We start from the raw sequence: 9,743 nt of genomic DNA, 5'->3' as shown, positions 1-9,743 counted from the left end.
TTCACCATCATATTGACACCTTCCATTGCATTTACTTACTTAGGACCTTGAACCTGTTGAAGTTGAGCTTTTGCCAATTGATTCATTGTAGTGGTCAGCTCAGCAATTGCTTGCCCATTATCATGCAATTCTTTGTGTAGGTAAATCATATTTAGATCACCTTGAGGAATATTTGCTCTACTTTGCCATGCCGATGAAGTATCCGCCATTTCATCCAAGATTTCACAAGCTTCGTCATATGGAGTTGTCATGAAATTCCCACCGGCAAGTTGGTTGACCACGCATTGATTGTAGTGTTGATCCCCAGGTAAAAGGTTTGTTGAATCATAGCCTCAGTCATATTATTATTTGGGCACTCTTTTACCATGGTACGGTACCTCTCCCAAATCTCGTGCAAAGGCTCATTGGGTTCTTGCTTGAATACTAGAATCTCATCCTGAAGAGTAGCCATATACCCGGGAGAAAAAAACTTTGCAATGAATTTTTCCGCCAATTCATCCCATGTATAGTTGGAATGGTTTGGCAATCTTTCTAACCAATCCAAGGCCTTTCCCCGTAGAGAGAAGGGAAATAGCCTCGACCTTAGAGCATCCTCGGAGACATTGGTCTGTTTACTCCTCCAGTAAGTGTCCACAACTTCTTTCAAGTGTTTGTACACATTTTGATTCGGAGCCACGGTGAAGAATCCCCATTGCTCAAGCAATGTGAGCATAACATTTGTGATTTGAAAGTTGCCTGCCCTAATGCAGGGCGGGATTATAGCACTTGCATACCCTTCATTCGGCAACACCCTGTGTGGAGCCGTTCTTGGTGGATTTGGGGGTGGAACGGGAATGTTGTCTTGAGGCGGCCGACCACGTCTATTTGCTTGAGGTTCAAGAGGAACCTCTTCAAATTGGTCATCTTCTACGTCCATATCCCCCAAAGGCATGTTTCTGAGAGGATCATTGTTAAGAGCCATTTTTGTACCTACAATCGATTCATAACAAGGTTAGTAACCCGGAAGGAAAAGAAGACAAATCACACACAAAACCAAATATATAGCTAAATCCATTTTTAGGTCCCTAGCAACGGCGCCAAAAATTGATGTCGCCCAAATTCATACCACAGATTGGGATTGTGAAGCGGTCGATGCAATTATAATTACCCAACTTTGAGTCAGGGTCGATTCCTCAGAGAGCTTATATTGGATTAGGTATACACTTAGACTAGGTGTATGACGTGCCTAAAATGCACTTCCACATACTTGGTTGTTTCTTTCTACTTCTAAAATTTATGCTATTGTTAGTAAATGTAAAGCTATAGAACGATATTTTTGGTGTTGTTGTTTTTCAAGTTTATAAAAGATCTAGGGATGTGACTTCCACCTAGGTGGTTACCTAACGGGTTATGGGTTTAGGGACATGTTTAGTTGGTCGTGGTATAATATAGCAATCAACACGCGATTACCCACTCGATACCTCTCGGTAGTTAGAGTGGTTTTGCCGAATTTGGCTTTCTCAAGTCCAAATGAGTAATTCACAAAACCGTTGATATATGCTCCTACGGGGGCAGAGAGGACCCGGGCATCCTCCAGAATAGACATGATAATCGACCGCTTCTGGTCAGGATTAACACTCGGAGCTGGGAACCAGTTGACTAGTTTCGGACTTGAAGAAGGCCCGTTGGTTCCTGAAGACGGACTCTTCCTTGGCAACGGTAAGTCACCCGAACCGATGACGTCCTCCGAGGTGGTAGAGTCTAAACCATTAAAAAAGTTATGAACGAAGGTGACTCGGAGAGGTCTATCACTCCAAGTACGTCCTTCAGGGCATTGTCCTCTGCCCTAGAAGCGCCGAATGTGGTTTCTTTTTTGGCCTCCCTAACTTGGGGCAAAACAGCCTCGCCCCTCCCTGGTTCGGAGGCCTCGGCCACTACCTCTTCATCGGTCCCCCTGATTTGAGGCAGTTCGGTGTCGCCTCGCACGCGGGCCACCAGTTTAGAAGCTTCTTCTTCTTCTTCTTCTTCTTTTTTGGACTCTTCCCTCAGCAGATGGAGTGAGTCCGATGGAAGCTCTCGGGTGCAGGTGCTTTCTTTGGATTTGCGCAAGATAAGGAGGAAGGAAAGGAGAGTAAAAATGAAACTTTGGGAAAAACAAAACTTTACTTACGTTTTGTGTTTCACTTCTCGGGGAACATCATGTACTCGGCTGGGATCAGGTCCGAGGTCCTCACTCAGACAAATCGGCCTAGCCAACCTCGATCCTGATCTTCATCGATGCTCGAGAATGGGGCTTTGCTAGCCCGACACCCAAGTTTAATCAGTCCCCCCGGAAGAATCGGGGACTTTATAGGCGCATAAGATAGTCAACGGTGAATGAGCATCCGCCAATCTTGCTCACGAAGAACCGGAGAAGAATGACGATCCTCCAGAATGAGGGGTGGATCTGACCGAGGCACACAACGTACCTTTTGCAGAACTGGATGATTACCGGGTCCAACAGGCCGAGCGTAAAGGGATAAGTGTAAGCACTTAAGTATCCCTCGACGTGGGTAGTGATATCTTCATTGGGCCCGGGAACTACCACGTCTTTTCTGACCCAGTTGCAATCCTTTTTAACCGTAGGGAGAATTTCTTCTATGATCGAGCAGGTGTACCTCGAGACCTTCTTGCACCGACTAGGTACGGGTGAAGGTTTCTCAACCTTAAAATCGGCGGTCACCGAGCACCCGCCAGGAATGAACGTGCTAAGAGGAGGTTCCGCCGATGGTTCCTCACCCGCCAATAGTTCCTCACCGGCCGGCCGCGATGTAGAAGTAGTTTCTTTTTGAGGAACTATTTTTGAAGTTTTCGCCATTTTCTTTTAAAATGAAGGGAAAGAGATGAAAAAAAGGAAGTTAAAGAGATACACATGATGGTCTGGAATAAAGACAAGCGGAAGTTCTTACAAAGATCTTAAGAAATCAGGATACAAATGCTAGAAAATGTAGAGATTTCTAAGGAACAAGAGTAGAGAAGATTTGAATGTAAAGTTTGAATGAATGGAGAAGGAGGTATTTATAATTTCCAAGCAATGGTTCAAAGCCAGGAGTGGCCGACCAGCAACTGACGAGCATTTAATGCCATGAAGACGTGATTGACGAGACGTTTCGTTTATTTTTTGTCATTTCTGACGCGGAGTACCGAGGTGAGAATTAGAAGCTCATATCGTTTTCCGTCGTTTACTCTTCGAAAAACGAGGGGACTATCTGTATACGGTCGAAATCGGGCTCAACTTTTGCATGACAGATCGGGCTCGAAACGCGAGGGGTTGAAGATCGACCTCGAGTCTCATCGAACCAGAACACGAGGTCAGAATGTCCGTTCTCGAGAATATTGAGTCCATGATCCCGGAATCAACCCCGACTCCGAATAAGCTCGAGGAAACATAGCCGGTATAACCAACAAAAGACCGAAATAACGGAATGACGAAATATTCGTAACCAGTCGGATATCACGGCGGGTATCTCGGCACGTATCAATAAGGAACCGACAAATCAGCAAACCAAGAGATTTTTACCTTTTATAGAATTGTACCTAAAGTAGAGCTCCCCTACTATATAAAGGAGTCTGATTACTTGTGAAACACACTGTAACTCGCATTCAAAAGCAATATATTATTATTTTTAGTTCTCATTATTCTCTTGTCATTCTGTTCTGATATCAATAAAAACACTTTTGGCTCGAGGGCGGCTAACCTTCTAATGCTAAGACTGTTCAACCTGTGTGGTTTGTATTTATTTTCCATTGTTTATTTCAATTTCAATCTAATTTATCATTTTGTATCAAACTAGATCACGTATCTTTAAAACCACGTACAAATCTAATTGTTATCTGATTTTGAGGGTAAACAAACATAATAACTAGGACAGAAGATGAGGAGAAAATCTAAAATTAATAAAAAAAAATTAGAAAAGTTTAGAGCGGATTCACAGATTAAGTGTAAGCTCTAAATTACTGTCGGTCTTGAATAGCAAGTCTGTTAACAAAGACAGATTGGTGCGGAACTAACAACTGTAATTTGCTACTCCTATATATCAAAAGACAGAAAAAACAAGAGACAGCGATGGTAAACCAAAAAAAGCAGAAGAATTAACTTAAATATCCGGCTAGCCAAGTGTTTAAATTTAAAATAGCAGAGAGATGTATATTATATGTATAATTTATATATAATATATATATAATCATATAATTATTGTATAATCTATATATATTGACATACAAAATAAATAATAAATTCCAAAAAAAAAAGGTATCCACTAGCTATTTGGGTAAAGATCCCAAAAAGAGTACCCAGAGCCTTATGAAACATGATGGGAAATTGATAAATATGGGTTGGTATTCCCAAGGAAATGATGTATACTAGCTTCCTGAACCAATAAATTTGAGTTTTCGCTGGGAACTCTACTTTGGAAAAACCAATAATAATAATATGTTAAATATATAACCCAAAAAAAAAAAGTGGAACACGGCGAGCCCATTAAGACATGCTAATAATGCCATTGACTCTGCAATTAATTCCCATGTGCTTAAATTACTTATTAAGATTTTCAAGTGCCTTTTGCTCTAACAACAATCTTGGAGAACCATGTGAGCGGCAGGCTTGAACATTGATAATTATCAAGTTAATTAAAGTATTTATGTCAAATTATTAGACACGGCTTAACCCAATTCAATAATTTAGGAAATATAAGCATTTCATAACCGGAACACCATAGGATTCCTTGAGTTTTCATGAGTTTATTTTTTCTTGGTCAGAAATATGATAAATTTATAACATGGACGGATCTACACTCATTTTTAATTAATCTTACACAGATCATGATGGTCTTCTTTAGACTAAACTATTGAAAGCACGTTCCAAGAGAAACATTATAAAAAGATGATCTCTTCACTATAAATCAGGAATTCTAATGCGTAATATAGAAACATATCAAGAGAGGAAAGTAGTAAGAGAAAAGAAAAGTAAAAAAAGTAAAGAGAGAGTGTGAGATCAAGAAGCATGACTAGCATAGCTGAAAACTGGGAGCAGCTTAGTGGCAAGGGAAATTGGAAAGGGTTATTAAACCCTCTGGATCTTAATCTTCGAAAATATATCATTCAATATGGAGAATTAGCTCAAGTTACTTACGACACCTTTATTTCAGAAAGAGCATCAAAATATGCGAGAAGTAGCAGGTACTCGAAGGAAAATAAAAGGGTCGGGTTGGATCCAGAAATGTATCACATAACTAAATTTTTTTATGCGACATCATCCTTTCCACTTCCCAAGGCGTTTATGATAAGATCATGGTCAAGGGAAGCATGGAGTAAGGAATCAAATTTTATGGGATTTGTAGCTGTGGCCACAGATAAGGGTAAGGCTGTATTAGGGAGGAGGGACATTGTTATTGCTTGGAGAGGAACAATTAGAACATTGGAATGGGTTAATGATCTTTAGTTTTTACTAGTCCCAGCACCCAAAGTTTTTGCTGCTGGGAATTCTATATTGCCTTTGCTTAAACCTTTGGTGCATCAAGGATGGAACAGTGTATATACATCAGACGATCCACGATCACCATTTAATAAGGCCAGTGCTAGAGACCAGGTATGTACATGCATTCTCTTCACTTGTTCGTCGTTCATAGTTTCAGCTAATTAAGTGTTATATTTGACTATTATAATGATGCTACATGATGTAATACCATTGCGCTTTGGCATATTGTGTAAAATAGTAATGAATGACACTAATAATTGATAGTTGCTTTTCCAATTATAAGATTAATAAAAGCTTTTAACAAATACTAGCATATTTAATCGAAGGGAATTTAAGATCAATAGGAGCAACATATATCTTTATTTCCACTTCTCTTGACCAAATATTAAAGTCGGAATAATATCCGTGATCTCTCTTGAAATTTCCTTCTTCTGATCTGTTTTTTTTTTCCAGCATCAAATAATCTATATTATGCTAAATCTTGATTGTAGGTCCTGGAAGAAGTGAAAAGATTGGTCGAGAAGTATAAGAATGAAAAAGTTAGCATAACAGTAACTGGCCACAGCCTAGGTGCAGCACTTGCAACCTTAAATGCAGTTGACATAGTTTACAACGGAATCAACAAAACAAGCAATGGCAAGGAATTCCCAGTGACAGCTTTTGTATTCGCAAGCCCCAACGTTGGGGATTTCAATTTCAGGGCAGCATTTTCCAAACTGAAAAATCTTCATATTTTGAGAATTGATAATCTATTAGATATAGTTCCAAAATATCCACCCATTGGCTATATAGACGTTGGCCAGATACTACTAATTGATACTGCCAAATCCGATTACGTGAAGTCTCCAGGAAACATACTCACTTGGCATAATTTGGAGGCGTATATGCATGGAGTTGCAGGCACTCAAGGTGTAGGAATATTACCAGGAGAACTTTTGGGAGAGTTTAAACTAGAAGTGAATCGCGATATCGCTCTTGTTAACAAATCCATGGATGCATTGAAGGAAGAATATGGTGTGCCTGCTAACTGGTGGGTTGAAAAGAATAATGGAATGGTTCAACGGGCAGATAGATCTTGGGTTCTCATGGATCATGAGGACTATGAACTTTGAAAGAGTTTTATGTTCAAATATTATGTTTAATTTGTTTTCGTGTACCATTAAGCTGATTTCTCTTTTATTCTATGTCGTTGGAGGGATATATATTACTACTAATTTGTATTCTCATCAGCATGCATCTATTTTATCCTTTGTCTTCTCTGAATGAATTTGGTTCATTGTTCCCACTGTTATGTTACTACTGATAAGTTACTCTTATCAACCAACAAGTTTCTTCCCCATGGCCAAGAACAAAGAACTCCTTAGTTCCTACGTTAGAACTATTTTCTACCTTTAAGAATAACACTGAGATGTTTTAGGCATAAACAAAGAGCCACAAGACTAAGTTCTGCCTTTGGGACTAGCCTTATGCACATTTTTATAGTACAGACTGCCCAATTACACTTGGCAGTATCTAAACAAAGCAGTTGACATGCCCCAACAGTTGGGCAAATCTAAACCAATCAAAAAGACATGATATAAAACGTGCCAATCATGGTCACAAAGCAGTTTTAAGCAAAATAACCGCCCAACTGCCTTATGTGCACTGCACACTTGTGTCTGTTTTGCTCAGCTGCGCCCAAGACTCGTACTGTGCCAAGTCTTGGGCCTGCCTTGTCATTCATCCGTCGTGCCAAGCTGCCAACAAGCCTTGCCAACCACTTGGATGCCTTTGTGCACATGTCACTGCCTTGCCTTTGCCACGTCATGCCATGGCCTTGGCCTTGGCCTTGCCTTGCCTTGTCCATCTCTTGCCTTGTCATATCTTGGCCCTTGCCTTGACATAGTTTTGCCTTGCCATTGTCATGCCAACTCACACATTCATGTGAAATGCGCCTTGCCTCCGTCAAGATGCATTTGTCAACCCCGCATAGTCCGTCATGCCGAGCTGCCCGTCATGATGTTGCCCCAATATATTAGGTTGTGTGCTAAGACCATTATGAAAATTCTAGTCACAACCCACATGATCTGTCGAGGGACCTTGTCAAGGGGCTAACAATAGAGGGACACGTATTACAACTGTTAGCACATACAACTAGACCATGTTTATATTACGGTTCTAATTTGAATTTTCTTGTTTATCGTCTTATCTTAAGGGCGGCATATATATATGATTCATAATCTCCAAGTGGTGACCCCTAAAATAGAGCAAGGAAAAAGAGTTTTCTTTAGAAAGAAAAAGGAGTATTGAAGAATTTCTCTCCACACATACATGTAATTGAATAGTATTATTCTGGATAATGTTTCTTTAGAACTAGTAGCTCCCAATCGCTTCTTGTGTATTTATTTGTAACTAGAATCTATGTAGGTGCGATGCACGTAAATATTTAGTTAACTATTTTATATAAGAAATAAATAAATTATGTATATATATATATATATATATATATATATATATATTTTTTTTTTTTATATAAAAATATCTTAGTAAAAATATGTTGGAGTCTCTTAAAGTGCAAAATCCAGTTCTAGAAGCTAGTGTAAGGTCTAGTAGTAAGAGTATACCACGAGATATGTGGATTAGGCGCATGTAACATATTAGTATTTTGTCGTAGAAAAAAGTTTGGTAATTAAATTAAACAAGGAAGGGAATAATTCGACCAGTTATGGTCTTATACCAATTATGTCCTCTCCAGCATCTGCATCAACATCCCCAATCATTCGTCTATGTGTAATCTGCTAAAGAGACAAAAGTACAGCAATCCAATAAAAAGTATAATCAAGAACAAGATCATTTATAGTTAAAATATGTCGAAACCCAAAGTAAAGGCAACACTGTAAGTTGCATCTTGAGACTACTATTTAATATACTAAAATCTTGTTAACTCAGAAGAAGTTTTATGTCAATGTAATTAATAGTCACTCCTCCTCCACGGAATCACCATCAAGCGAATTACATGTGCTCGATCGAGAAAATCCATTCACGTATCTGTAGAGCATAAATATTTGAAGTCAACAAAAGTTATCCAAAATATTCAGATTGATTATTTCAGCAAAAATCTTAAAGTCAAACTAAATTTCGAGTAAATACTTCAAGCAATTAAGTAGTTTAACAAAAGAATAAGAACATCAAATACATTATGAATAATGTCCATTACTCATCAACAAACACACTACTTAAAACAGGAATAAATATAACATAAAATAACGTATACCTTAGAGAAAACAATGGGAGTACACAACTGAAGGAGTTGAATTTCGGGAATTACAGCATAAAGCTATACATTATAAAAAGCAAAGGTGAATACAATTTGTATTCAACAAGAACTACAGACAGTTTTCACTTTTGGACAGGGATTCAGAGTCTTAATTACGTGTATGTTCGGTGAGAATAAAATGTAGTATCAATGAAACTCTAAGTAGAGATGGTAATAGGGCGTCAATAGTATTTTGTATCATATGAAATTATGTTTAGAATTCTACACAAATAGCTTTAAAAAGTTGAAATCGATACCTATTTGATTGATCGAAGGATTCACATTCCAATACAAATTATATGACTCCTAGTACTAAAAGTTATTAGGCTACTATCCTCTAAACTGTATTCCCCTCTAAACCATGCATAGTGGCGGTGAGTAGTAGTCCAAAACGATTAGTTCCGAAAAAAATTATACGAATTTTTTTAAGTCGACGAATGTGTAATTAAAATCGAAAAAGAATTTTATCCTTGAGTTATTTACATAATTATCCTTAAATTATACAAATATTTAAAGGCTATCAATATTTCGGGGATATTTTAGTCATTCAATATTTAGCATAAATTATTCGTACTTTTATAATAATATAGAATAGATAGATATAAATTAATAAATATTGGATCCAAACTAAGGTTATTAATTGTTTTAGATTTAATTAAAATTCAATTTCATTTGGATTAGTTCATTTAGTTGGGTTTCAAAAGGCTGACAAGCCCAAGGACAAAGGTCCAGCGGCTGTATTTCTCATGTTGAGAGTTGATCTATTGCTCCCATTGTCCAAAAATCAAGTTGTTCTCCTCCCACAATTAATTTCACATCTCATATTCAAGATTAGTACGAACCCTTCATCTTTTCAACAATTTAAGAATCTGCTAATAACTAAAATTCCACGAGTAAATGGAAACGCATGATATTAAAAGTCTCTTTGAAATGAGTAGATAGTACGTATGAGAA

The 9,743-nt window shown here is 38.1% G+C and overlaps 1 pseudogene; it reads left to right on the top strand.

The window, feature by feature from the left end:
* The first annotated feature begins 4,965 nt into the window (after positions 1-4,965).
* Positions 4,966-6,606, top strand: LOC104089605 (phospholipase A1-II 1-like; annotated as a pseudogene).
* Positions 6,607-9,743: the final 3,137 nt, after the last annotated feature.

This window comes from Nicotiana tomentosiformis, chromosome 2 (genome assembly GCF_000390325.3).
Source record: "Nicotiana tomentosiformis chromosome 2, ASM39032v3, whole genome shotgun sequence".
NCBI classification, from domain to species: domain Eukaryota; kingdom Viridiplantae; phylum Streptophyta; class Magnoliopsida; order Solanales; family Solanaceae; genus Nicotiana; species Nicotiana tomentosiformis.
This window is presented reverse-complemented; position numbering and strand designations above follow the sequence as displayed.